Here is a 13,516-nt window from a genome sequence, read left to right as displayed (position 1 = left end):
CTTTCATGCTGCCACATGATAGATTGGTACCAATATACAGATACCCCTGTATGTGCATAGGGATTACTCTACTCCCTTCAGAACCCAGAAGAGATGCACAATGGGAGCACATGCTAGCTCTATACCACACAGGGGAGAGGGTATGGGAGGGGCCAGAAGGGCTCCATGAGAGTCCACTACTGTTTTGTTTTTTTTAAATTTTTTTGTGTGTAATAGAAAATATATAAAAAGCAATAGTTTTCAAAGCACTCTTCAACGAGTAGTTACAGGATAGATCCCAGAGTTTGCATGGGCTACCGTATGATCCTCTCAGATTTTTCCTTCTAGCTGCTCCAGAGTATAGGAGACTAAAAGGATTAAATATTTATCATCACAATCGACTTTTTCTTCTTTTTGTGAAAAATAACAGGTATACAAAAAAGCAATAAATTTCAAAGCACAACACCATAATTAGTTGTAGAACAAATTTCAGAGTTTGGAATATGTTATGATTCCACAATTTTATGCTTTTACTTCTAGCTCTCTAAGATACTGGAGACTAAAAGAGATATCAATTTAATGATTCAGCCATCATACTTTTTGTTAAAACCTATCTTTTCTGCATAAGACCACCATCACCTTTGATCTTTCTCTCCCTCTCTTTAGGGGTATTTAGGCTATGGCCATTCTAACTTGTTCATATTGGAAAGGTCTGTCAATAATATGACATAGGGAGATGGAACTATCTAATGTTCTGGAGAGGCTGGGCCCTCTAGATTACAGGACTTGTCTGGTCCAGGGACCCATCTGGAAGTTGTAGGTTTCTGGAAAGTTAAACTAAGTGCATTCAACCCTTGTGGAATCTTTTATATTGCTGTAGGTGTTCTTTAGGATTGGCTGGAATGGTCCTGGTTGGGGGTTGACAGGTTATGATAGGTAGCAGTGTCTAAGTGAAACTTGTGTAAGAGCAACCTCCAGAGTAGCCTCTCAACTCTATCTGAACTCTTTCTGCCACTGATACTTTATTAGTTACACTTCTTTTCTTCTTTTTGGTCAGGTTGGAATTGTTGATCCCATAGTGCCAGGGCTGGACTGACTACTGTTTTTTAAGCTGAATCTTCTTGATTCAATATTCACCCAATTACAGCTACCCTTTAAGTGTTTGCCAGAGTTTTAAGGAAGAAGACTCTGCCAGTTTACACTAGTTGTTCAAGATTCTGTGGGGGGACTGCACCCTGAAGAGTCATGCGGCCATCTTGGTAGCCAGAAGTGTGTCATTTCATTTTTAAACTAATTTTTTTTCTACCTTATTGCATTGCCTGGGATTTCCACTTTTTCCATATGGAATTGTGGTTGTTAATATTCATCCTTTTCTTATTGCTCATTTTAATTAAAATGTTTCTAAATTTTCACCATCAAAGGGTGCTTGCTGTAGGTTTCTAGTATACAATTTTAATCAAAGTAAGTGTTCTAGTTTGCTAGTTGCCAGAATGCAATATACCAGAAATGGAATAGCTTTTAAAAAGGGGAACTTATTAAGTTGCACGTTTAAATTTCTAAGACTGTGAACATGTCCAAATTGAAGCAAGGCTATAGGAATGTCCAATCTAAAGCAACAAAGGAAAGATACCTTGGTTCCAGAATGCTGATGATGTTCAGGGTTTCTCTGTCAACTGGAAAGGTGCATGGCAAACATGATGAGGTCTGCTAGCTTTCTCTCCAAGCTTCTTGTTTCATGAAGCTCTCCCAAGGGTATTTTCTTTCTTCAGCTCCAAAGGTCTCTGGCTGGTAGACTGTCTTCACGGCTCTTTCCAAAATGCTTCCTCTTTTAAGGATTCCAGCAAACTAATCAAGACACATCTGGAATGGGTGGAGTCAAATCCCCCTCTAATGAAAGGTTAATACCCACAATTGGGCAAGTCACATCTCTGTGATGATAATCTAATCAAATTCCCACCATACAGTGCTGGATAGGGTTTAAAAGAAACAGCAGCTTCCACAAAATTAGATTAGGATTAAGAAACCCTAGGGTTTCTAGGGTACATAAGTCCTTTCAAACAAGCACAGTAAGGAAGTACCTATTTTAACAAAAGGCTTTTAAAATCATGAATATTTGGTGAGCGCAGTGTAGCTCCATGCTTTAGCCTAAGTACTGTATTCAATGCAAAAGAATGCATAAGCAGCACGGGTCACTGGGAGAAGAGCTTCGGTTTCAGTTGAGCTAAACTCTGGACTGATGGACCAAGAAAACTGAAATAATACGTTTTTGGATTTCCTAGATATGAAAAAATTCAAAGAGAGGTTTGTGTACATACCACATAAGCTCAGCCTCACCTGGGAACAGGATCATGCTTGGGGAAAGAGAGGTAGGAAAGAGTGGTCTGGAAGGGTCTAAGCCCAACTGATCAGATCCCCATAAGGAACCCTATTGTCTGCCTGCCTTTAGGAATCAAGCCAAGAAGAGCATGTATAATTGCAGTTTGTTCCACCTCCAAACTTTCTACCAAACTGCAGAGCTGTTGGGTCAGGAAATCACCATGGTACCTGTACATTGTTCCGGTGTTGTTTGTGTGTTCTTTTTCATTTTTCTTAATAGTACCTACTGAACGTTTGATTTTACAAAAGAGTTTTAGTTGTATAGATTAACACTATTTTGTTTGTTTTCTATTTCACTGATTTCTGCTTTTATATTTGTCAATTCCTTCCCTCTACTTTCCATGGGTTTATTTTACCATGGTTTTTCTAAATTCTGGTGTTGATAGCTATGGTGGTTTGAAGTTGTATGCACTCCAGAATAGCAATCTTAAACTTAATCCATTTCTGTGAGTGTGCATCCATTGTATGTAGGACCTTTTGATGAAGTTTCTTCAGTTAAGGCATGGCCCAGGATGGGTGTTAATCTAATTATTGGAGTCCTTTATAATAGAAAGAAATGCAGACACAGAGATAGAAAGCTATAGGAGGCAAGAAGCCACATTTAGAAGAGAAGAGAGAGACCAGCTGGAGATGCCACCTTGTGCATCCCTGTGGCAGAGGAGACAAGGATCACTGGCAGCCAGCCCCAGAATGCCCCCAAATGCCAGTCATTATAAATAAATCATCACACCTTGAATCATGCCTTGATTTGAACATTTTCCTGGCCTCAAACCATGAGTGAATATACTCTATTGTTTAAACCAACACATTTCATGATATTTGCTTAAGCAGCCTAGGAAACTAAAACAGATTTTGGTAGCATGAGTAGAGTGCTCCTATATTGAAAATAGCAAAAATATAGAAATCGCTTTGGAATTGGGTAATGGGTAGAGGCTGGAAGAATTGTGAGGTGCTTGACAGAAAGGGTTTAGATTGTTTTGACAAGACTGTTGGTAGAAATATGTATGCTAAAGGTGCTTCCAATGAGGCATCAGGAGAAAATGATGAATGTGTTATTAGAAACTGAAGAAAAGGTGATGCTTGTTTTAAAGTAGCAGAGAACTTGGCAAAATTGAGTTCTGATGTTGGCTGGATGGCAGAACTTGAAAGCAATGAACCTGGATATTTAGCTGAGGAGATTTCCAAGCTAAGTGTGGAAAGTGTAACCCTGTTTCCTCCTTGAAGCTTATAGTAAAATGCAAGAGGAGAAGGATATGTTGAGAAATAAACTCCTGGCACAAAGAAACCAGAAATTGATGGTTTGGAAAATTCTCAGCTTCTAGAATGTGCTCTATGTGAGGGTTTAACTGAACAAGGGACCAGTCAGCCATTTCAGTGCAAATCAGGTTCAAAGATGCAGTTATCCAGGAAGGATCTGTGGAAAATCCTACTGTCTGATGATTTGGACCCCTATGTGATGCATGCTGTTCTAGTTTGCTAGCTGCCAGAATGCAATATACCAGAAACAGAATGACTTTTAAAAAGGGGAATTTAATAAGTCGCTAGTTTACAGTTCTAAGGCTGAGAAAATGTTCCAATTAAAACAAGTCTATAGAAATGTCCAACCAAAGGCATCCAGGGAAAGATACCTTGGTTCAAGAAGGCCGATGAAGTTAAGGGTTTCTCTCTCAAGTGAGAAGGCACATGGTGAACACAGACAGGGTTTCTCTCAGCTGGAAAGGCACATGGCAAACATGGCATCATCTGCTAGCTTTCTCTCCTGTCTTCCTGCTTCATGAAGCTCCCGGGAGGTGTTTTCCTTCTTCATCTCCAAAGGTCACTGGATGGTAGACTGTCTGTTTCTCTTGGCTATGTAATTCTCTGCTCTCTCAGAAATCTCTCTGTTTCTCCAAAATGTTTTCTCTTTTATTGGATTCCAGTAAACTAATCAAGACCCACCCAAATGGGTGGGGACACGCCTCCACTTAATCCAGCTTAACAACCACTCTTGATTAAATCACATCTCCAGGGAGATGATCTAATTACAATTTCAAACATACAATGCTGAATAGGGATTAGAAGAAACAGTTGCCTTTACAAAATGGGATTAGGATTAAAACATGACTTTTCTAGGGTACATACATCCTTTCAAACCAGCACACATGCAAATCCAACAAGTTTCTTGCACAGTTTGTATGAATGGAACCACTGCCAGCCTGGACTGAAAGGGACAGAGAAGGGACAATGTGAAGGAAAAATAACTTCAAGAGCAGAACCATGGAAGTTGAAGTCTGGACCAAAGACATCTTCTTGGGTCAAGAGAGCAGGTTCACCCATGTGTGTGGAAAGGGTGAGTCTACCCTGATTTGGGGAGAGGAAAGGCCTTCCAATCCATTGTTCAGGAAAAGTTCTGCCACCCCAATGCTCCAAGAGGGCAAATCCTGTGCCCCAGGGATTGTAGAAAACCTGGCTACAGTCCCAATGCTTGAAGAGGGTGGAGACTTCACCCTAGTCTTCAAGGAGGGAATGGCTGCTAAGCAAGCACTTGGAAGGTGTGGGACTGCAACTTCATCAGGCTGGAAGACAAAATATCATTCCAAAGATGAGTCTCATACCTTAAAATCTAATGGTGTATGATTTCTTTGGTTTTGGAATTATTTGGGATCCAGGGCCCCTGCTGTCCCTCCAATCTCTCCCTGTGGGAGTGGGAATGTTTATTCTATGCCTGTCCCTCCACTATATATTAGAAGCAGATAACTTGTTATCTAGGTTTTACAGGTCCACCCACAGGAGTATTGTGCCCCAGGACAGACCACTCCCATAACCAATTTTGATGAGACTTTGTACTAAGCATTGTTTCTAAAATGACTTAAGGCTTTTGAGATATTGTGATGGAATGAATGCATTTTCCATATAGAAAGAACATGTCTTTTGGGAGTTTAAAGGGTGGAGTATGATAGCTTGAAGCTGCACATATCCCATAAAAACATATTATTAAACTTAATCTATTCCTTGGCTGTGAACCCATTATAAGTAGAAACTTTGGATATGGATATGGATATTTATGGATATATATGGTGTTGTGTTTGTGTGACAGGGCTGGGGTAGTTGGCTATCTTTTGTTGCTGACTTATAATTGTATTTGAGTGCTATGTGGCTGATTTCCAAGACTCACTTCTCAATCAATATAAATGGTAATAACGTGTCCCAGTGTGTGATTCTGACTGTTTTTCTCTCTGGAAGCAGTGTGATGTTTACTTTTTAAACCCAGCTCCACTTAGCAGTGGGCATTTGGGAATGTGAGGAATGAGACCATGAGTGTCATTTCCAAAATGTTGGTCCACTTAGAGAGGGGTAGCCCCTTTCCTACAGATCCATCTTTAGGGTTGAAGAGAAGCCCTATGAGTCTTCTTTGCCAGGAACACTCATTTAAGACATTGACTCATCTAATTCTAGTGGTTTGTAGCTACCTGCAGAGGCCTGGCTAGTTGGTTAAAGGTACATCCCTTGGGTCATATGGGATTGAGGAGGTAGAATCATGAACATCCTGTACTGGAGAACAAAATAATCCATCCATCTGTTCATGAAGTCTAGTTTGTCTTCAAGTTGACATCACTGCCTTCCTACTAAAGCTTGTTTGGTTATCCTGTCTTGTCTCCTCTCCTATAGTTTGAGCTTCTTGAGGACAGGAACTGCATCTTACCTGGCTTCAGTATCCCCTGACATACTTTGCCTAGAACAGAAAAAAGCAAGTACATCAGTAAATGCTTGTTGAAGGAACAAATGTGATAGAGGGATAAATACCATATATTTAGAAATTCTAAGCAAAATAAAATAAAAACAAAACAAAATGCATGGTTTCCTTGATTAACAGTCTGGTTGGGAGATTCCTCTTCCTTTGTACCTCATTTATATGAATACAGTTTTATTGCTTACTGACACAGGTCTGTTCATTACATCTTAGAACAAAAAACCTTCAGGCTGGTTTTGTGTTATCTCTATCTTCCCACTGATACTGCCAAACTCCCACCATCCCATCACACGTACCTCCTGAGAATGGTGGGTTTCAATTTATCTTCCAGATAAATAAGGCCTCCTCCCCCAACTAGACCCCAGGACAGCTTGCTTTTATATCCATATCCATTGTTTTTATTGTCCTTGCTACCTTGATGACCCTTAGTGGGGCCTCTTCTGCAGACTGAATCTGACTGCCTTTTTCTTCCTTTCTTCTGAACCATTAATGACAACACGATTAATGGTTAGAGTAAGACCTAGCATTGTGTTCTGTTCACCTTTCTGCCAGATACTCCTATGCAGTACAATACATTATCTATTAGCTCTTTTTTTTTTTTAACATGGGCAGGCACCGGGAATCAAACCCGGGTCTCTGGCATGGCTGGTGAGAATTCTGCCACTGAGCCACCATCACACCGCCCTTAACTCTTTTTCTATAGTCAATTTTCTACTCATTCTAGCCATTGCAAAGTGACTTTGCATTATATAGGCACAAGGTAATTCTGCTACAAAGGAAAAGACTGAAATCTGAGGGGTTGGAGTGTGTATTAACTCAGAGCTGTTATGAGGTGTCCTATCTTTATATTGCTGAATTGATCATGCTTATGGCCCAAGCAGGTTAATCTCAAAGTGTTTGTGCTTCCAGTGAGGTGACCAGTACTCTGTGACTTCAAAATGGTTGTGTCCAGGTGTCTAGGCTGGTGAATGCCTCAAATGGCGACATCCTGCCTTTCTAAGTTGATGCACATTCGCTGCAGGGAAATCTTTGCAATTCAGTATGAACTGGGGTATGAATGAGGAGGGGGAGGCTTTTTGGACCACAACAATGTTTTAGTCTAATGTTAGAGCCTTTACATACTTGCAGTCATCACTATTCCTCACCAATGGCTCTTTCAAATGAATCATAAATCTCAAAACTGGAGAGGATCTACATGGCTACCCTCACGTAAAACCCCTTCTTCAGCCAGGATGCTATCTGCATCCCATTTTACTGGTGAGGCAACTGAGGTGCACAGAAAACCAGTGCCATTATGTAGTCCCAGGATCATCTATAGACATCACAATGAACTCTGCCATTGTTTGCACTTTGACCACTTTAAAAAAAATTGATTTATTAATTAAAAAATTAACAAATGAAATAAAAATTAATATAGATAATCAGTAATTCACAATATCATCACTTAGTTGCATATTCATCATTTCTTAGAACATTTGCATCCATTCAGAAAAAGAAATAAAAAGACAATAGAAAAAGAAATAAAATGAAAACAGAAAAAAAAAATTATACCTACCATATCCCTTACCCCTCGCTTTCACTGACCACTAGCATTTCAAACTACATTAATTTTAACATTTATTCCCCCTATTATTTATTTTTATTCCATATATTCTACTTGTCTGTTGACAAGGTAGATAAAAGGAGCGTCAGACACAAGGTTTTCACAATCACACAGTCACATTGTGAAAGCTATATCATTATACAATCATCTTCAAGAAACATGGCTACTGGAACACAGCTCTACATTTTTAGGCAGTTCCCTCCAGCCTCTCCCTTACATCTTGAATAACAAGGTGATATCTACTCAGTGTGTAAGAATAACCTCCAGGATAACCTCTCGACTCTGTTTGGAATCTCTCAGCCATTGACACTTTGTCTCATTTCATTCTTTCCCCTTTTGGTCAAGAAGGTTTTCTCAATCCCTTGATGCTCAGTTTCAGCTCATTCTAGGGGTTTTCTCAATCCCTTGATGCTGAGTCTCAGCTCATTCTAGGATTTCTGTCCCACGTTGCCAGGAAGGTCCACACCCCTGGGAGTCATGACCCACGTAGACAGGGGGAGGGTGGTGAGATTGCTTGTTGTGTTGGCTGGAGAGAGAGGCCACATCTGAGCAACAGAAGAGTTCTCTTGGGGGTGACTGTTAGGCCTAAATTTTAATGAGACTTGACCTATCCTTTGTGGGGTTAAGTTTCATATGAACAAACCCCAAGACTGGGGGCTCAGTCTATAGCTTTGGTTGTCCCCACGGCTTGTGAGTATATCAAGAATTCAACTTGGGGAAGTTGAATTTCTCCCCGTTCTCACCATTCCTCGAAAGGGGCTTTGCAAATACTTTTCCACTCACTGACTGAATCACTCTGGGATTCATCAGGGCATCACTCTGGGCAAACCAACAAAATCTCATGTCCTACCTGAGATTCCAAGTAGTTATGGTGTTCAATCAAACTATCTACATAAGTTATATTAGGAAATGCACTAGTCAAAATATAAATTTTGTACCATATAAATATTTTTTGCTTTAGTCTCACACATAAGGTGACATTTTAAAATATTAATTACCATCTATTTTCAGCACCCTGACATTCCTTTGTTCTTCCTCATGCAAAAACATTTTTAAAATTTGTACATTTAGTCTCTATTATTATACATACTAGGCATTCCTAGATTATACCATCTCAATCTTTAACATCTATCTTTCTTTCTGATTTAATTTATGCCCCCAGCCCTCCTCCCTCTATCATTCTTACATGCAGCTTCATTCAGTGTTTTAACAAAATTGTATTACAGTTAGGTAGTATTGTGCTGTCTATTTCTGGGTTTTTACATTCAGTCCTGTTGCATAGTCTGTATCCCTTCAGCTCCAATTACCCAATGTCTTAACCTATTTCTATCTCCTGATGGTCTCTATTACCAACAAATTATTCCAAGTTTATTCACTAATGTCAGTTCATATCAGTGAGACCATACAGTATTTGTCCTTTTGTTTCTGGCTAATCTCAGTCAGCATAATGTCCTCAAGGTCCATCCATGTTGTTACATACTTCATAGCTTTGTTCTGTCTTAAAGCTGCAAAATATTCCATCATATGTATATACCACAGTTTGTTTAGCCACTCGTCTGTTGATGGACATTTTGGCTGTTTCCATCTCTTTGCAATTGTAAATAATGCTGCTATAAACATTGGTGTTCAAATGTCCTTTGTGTCTTTGCCCTTATGTCCTCTGAGTAGGTACCTAACAATGGTATTGCCAGGTCATATGGCAATTCTGTATTCAGCTTTTTGAGGAACCGCCAAACTGCCTTCCACAGCGGTTGCACCATTTGACATTCCCACCAACAGTGGATCAGTGTGCCTCTTTCTCCACATCCTTTCCAGCACTTGTCATTTTCTGTTTCATTGATAATGGCCATTCTGGTGGGTGTGAGATGATATCTCATTGTGATTTTGATTTGCATTTCTCTAATAGCCAGGGAAGTTGAGCATCTCTTCATGTGCCTTTTGGCCATTTGTAGTTCCTCTTCTGAGAAGTGTCTGTTCAAGTCTCTTTCCCATTTTGTAATTGGATTGGCTGTCTTTTTGTTGTTGAGTTGAACAATCTCTTCATAAATTCTGGATACTAGACCTTTATCTGATACGTCATTTCCAAATATTGTCTCCCATTGTGTAGGCTGTCTTTTTACTTTCTTGATGAAGTTCTTTGATGCACAAAAGTGTTTAATTTTGAGGAGCTCCCATTTATTTATTTATTTCTTCAGTGCTCTTGCTTTGGGTGTAAGGTCTATAAAACCGCCTCCAATTATAAGATTTATAAGATATTTCCCTACATTTTCCTCTAACTGTTTTATGGTCTTAGACTTAATGTTTAGATCTTTGATCCATTTTGAAATACTTTTGTATAGGGTGTGAGATATGGGTCCTCTTTCATTCTTTTGCATATGGATATCCAGTTCTCTAGGCACCATTTATTGAAGAGACTGTTCTGTCCCAGGTGAGTTGGCTTGACTGCCTTATCAAAGATCAAATGTCCATAGATGAGAGGGTCTATATCTGAGCACTCTATTGGATTCCATTGGTCAATATATCTATCTTTATGCCAGTACCATGCTGTTTTGACCACTGTAGCTTCATAATATGCCTTAAAGTCAGGCAACGTGAGACCTCCAGCTTCGTTTTTTTTCCTCAGGATACTTTTAGCAATTCGGGGCACCCTACCCTTCCAGATAAATTTGCTTATTGGTTTTTCTATTTCTGAAAAGTGAGTTGTTGGGATTTTGATTGCATTGAATCTGTAAATCAATTTAGGTAGAATTAACATCTTAACTATATTCAGTCTTCCAATCCATGAACACAGTATGCCCTTCCATCTATTTAGGTCTTCTGTGATTTCTTTTAACAATTTCTTGTAGTTTTCTTTGTATAGGTCTTTTGTCTCTTTAGTTAAATTTATTCCTAAATATTTTATTCTTTTAGTTGCAATTGTAAATGGAATTCGTTTCTTGATTTCCCCCCCCTATTCTTTGAAGTGTTTTCAACAGGAAATGATGTTGAATTTTGTCAAATGCCTTCTCTGCATCAATTGAGATGATCATGTGATTTTTCTGCTTTGATTTGTTGATATGGTGTATTACAGTAATTGATTTTCTTATGTTGAACCATCCTTGCATACCTGGGATGAATCCTACTTGGTCATGATGTATAATTCTTTTAATGTGTTGCTGGATTCGATTTGCTAGAATTTTGTTGAGGATTTTTGCATCTATATTCATTAAAGAGATTTGTCTGTAGTTTTCTTTTTTTGTAATATCTTTGCCTGACTTTGGTATGAGGATGATGTTGGCTTCATAGAATGAATTAGGTAGCTTTCCCTCCTCTTCAGTTTTTTTGAAGAGTTTGAGCAGGATTGGTACTAATTCTTTCTGGAATGTTTGGTACAATTCACATTCTAGTCCTGGACTTTTCTTTTTGGGGAGCTTCTTCATGACCGATTCAATTTCTTTACTTGTGATTGGTTTGTTGAGGTCGTCTATTTCTTCTCGAGTCAAAGTTGGTTGTTCATGCCTTTCTAGGAAGTTGTCCATTTCATCTACATTGTTGTATTTATTAGCATAAAGTTGTTCATAGTATCCTGTCATTACTTTTTGATACTCTGACTTGGTCATTGCTTTAGTCTGATGTCACTCTCCAAAGATCCTGATCATGTTGTTACATGCTGTGCACCTGGTGGGCAGAATTTTCACTCCTGAGTCCTATAATTAAGGGCAGATCTGAGTCACTCCTGTTTGCCTGGAGAGAATTGTTGTATCCTTTAACGAAGTGATGTTTTCCTGCATCTCTGGAGCTGCATATGATTCTCTACTGTGCAACCTGCCATTTACCCAACCCTTTGATGTCTGTATTAAAATATTCTCTCCTACGATATTCCACAGGGTACATGGAGTCATCAAGAGACTCTCATAGTTAACGGTGATTGTATATGGGACTCCACAATCCATGTAAGTGGCCCAACTACTGGGACAGCATATTGCACATTTTCACCATAAAGGTGGATGTTAAAAGTGTTTTGGGGACATATAACATACACCACTGAGCCATATGGGTTTTGGAAACAGAACAATCTGGATTCTAAGCCTTGCTCTACTATGAAATACTGGCCACTCTACTAGCTGTGTGGCAATGGACACACTTTAAGGTCTCTGTGCCTCAGTTTCTTTAACTTTAATGGATAATAATTGTACCTATATCACAGGTTTGTTGTGATGATTGAGTAAGAGCATCCACATAAGGCACTTAATCCACACAATGCCTATCACAATGTAAGGACTTAATACATTGTTGTAATTGTTGTTATCATCATAATTATCTCTCTAAATACATTCCAAGGTTTGTCCTAAGGTTATTAAATAAACTACATAGCTGAAGAGCAGAGTTTTTCTGATCCCTCATAGGTCCTCATAAATAGTAGCCTTATGATTATGATTATTAAAGTGCCTAGTGCTGGGAATGTTCCATGAAGCAGTCATATTTCTATAGTATGGCTTATTGGGTCACATGGATAGCTTTTCTTAAGCAAAGAGTACTGTTCAAACTTTCTAACACAATTCCATGTGTCCCAGCCAAAGAAGTGGAGTGGTAAATACCAGGGAATTCATTAGAAATGGAACCTCTCTCTGATTTTTCCCATTAAACTTTTGTCAGTTTTCTAAAGGCAGTACTAAAATGTACTTCCAGAAAACAATTTTTAAGGGTAGAATTGTAACATGATATTAAAAAGGTGGCTAACTAGTAGATAGACACATTTTGCAAAGTAGAATTTCTAGATGTGCTCTGGTTGCTTGGTCTCACCCATTCTTTGATTTCAGCCTTCATTTACACACCTTAAATTCTACATAAAAACCCCGCCAGATTTGTGTACTGGAAATGTTAAGGGGTTATGAGTCTGAGAGACTTTGATTCTCCTCCAGGCTCTACCACCTGCCAGCTCTGTGATCTTGTCCAAGTCTTTGAATATCTCTGAATGTCAGTTTCCTTATCTATAAAACTGAGATCAAAATACACTTCCACAATCCCTTATCCAAAAGCCTTGGGGCCAAATGAATTTTATAATTCAGTATTCTTTCATATTTTAAAAATACATCATGTTGGGGGTACAAGGGTAGCTCAGTGGTAGAATTCTTGCTTGCCATGCAGGAGATCCGGGTTCGATTCCTGTCCCATGCACTTTCTAAAAAACAAACAAACAAACAAAAATTCAATAAATAGTGCTGCAATAAGGGGATACGCACATGGAAATAGAATGAAATGTGACTCTCGCCTTACAGCGTACAAAAAAAAAATACATCATGTTACACAACATGCGGCAGGATTTGGGATAGAACCCAGTAATCAATTACATCAATATTTCTGAATGAAACATATGAATACTTATGCAGAGTCTCATGTTGGTTCATGACAGGTTTTGTCACAGTATACATTTTGGCATGAAACATATGAAAAACTGGTTTTCAGAGCTTTCTGGAACTTGGAATTATTGGTAATGTACTTGTTCCTGACCACATGAGAGTGTTCTAAGGAGTGCATGGGAAACATCATATGTAGAAAGGGTCCTGCTGAACCTAAATTGAGATTCAGATACATCTGTGTGTGTGAAGACACCCAGATGTCTATTCCCTTATGATGATCTGAGAAAGGGAAAAGGCTTTCTGAGGAGGAGGTTTGTATCAGAGACCTGAGGCTGTTGGTAGAGTAGCAACCTGGTAATACAATATGTGTTTCTTCTCCAGGCACAAGAATCAAGTCTAAAAGTCTGAGTCAGGCAGTGGGAGAAGCTGGGGGGTGGGTTGAGGTTGTCACTGCAGGCAAAAGCTGAAGCTGCTCTCCTCACAGGGAAT

Source organism: Tamandua tetradactyla, chromosome X (assembly GCF_023851605.1).
Source record: "Tamandua tetradactyla isolate mTamTet1 chromosome X, mTamTet1.pri, whole genome shotgun sequence".
In the NCBI taxonomy this organism is placed as follows: domain Eukaryota; kingdom Metazoa; phylum Chordata; class Mammalia; order Pilosa; family Myrmecophagidae; genus Tamandua; species Tamandua tetradactyla.
Note: the sequence above shows the minus strand (reverse complement) of the source record.